This window comes from Temnothorax curvispinosus, unplaced genomic scaffold (genome assembly GCF_003070985.1).
Source record: "Temnothorax curvispinosus isolate PA1 unplaced genomic scaffold, ASM307098v1 QBEX01003846.1, whole genome shotgun sequence".
Lineage (NCBI taxonomy): Eukaryota > Metazoa > Arthropoda > Insecta > Hymenoptera > Formicidae > Temnothorax > Temnothorax curvispinosus.
This window is the reverse complement of record NW_020213626.1, coordinates 4,333-4,720: the sequence shown is the minus strand read 5'-3', so window position 1 is coordinate 4,720 and position 388 is coordinate 4,333. Positions and strand designations below refer to the sequence as shown.

Sequence of the window (388 nt, the reverse complement as noted above, 5' to 3'; positions counted from 1 at the left end):
CCTGTCGAGATAATTATGTTTAACCATATTTTATTGCATATTATGCATTACTGTATACTCACTGACGTTGTGATTACCGGTGAGCCAATCACGTCCATTGATTTCGAGACAATCCTACGAAACGCGGGTACCTGAAAAGAAAAGGGGAATTAATAAAATTTGATTTCGGTAAACGAAATACTTACCTGCACTGTCGGGAAACGTCAAAATGACCATACCGCCCGGGCGAACGGCCGATACTTACCTGGCGTAGAGATTACCGTGATCATGAAGGCGGTTCCTCCAGGGCGAGGCTCTTCCATTGCACTACGGTTAGGGCTGACCCTTGCGAATATCCCTAATGTGGATATCTCGGACGTATAATTTTTGGTAGTTGGAACCGTTCCGA

The 388-nt window shown here is 44.8% G+C and overlaps 1 pseudogene; it reads left to right on the top strand.

Annotated features, from left to right (window-relative positions):
• The first annotated feature begins 236 nt into the window (after nt 1-236).
• On the top strand, nt 237-388 carry LOC112452945 (annotated as a pseudogene).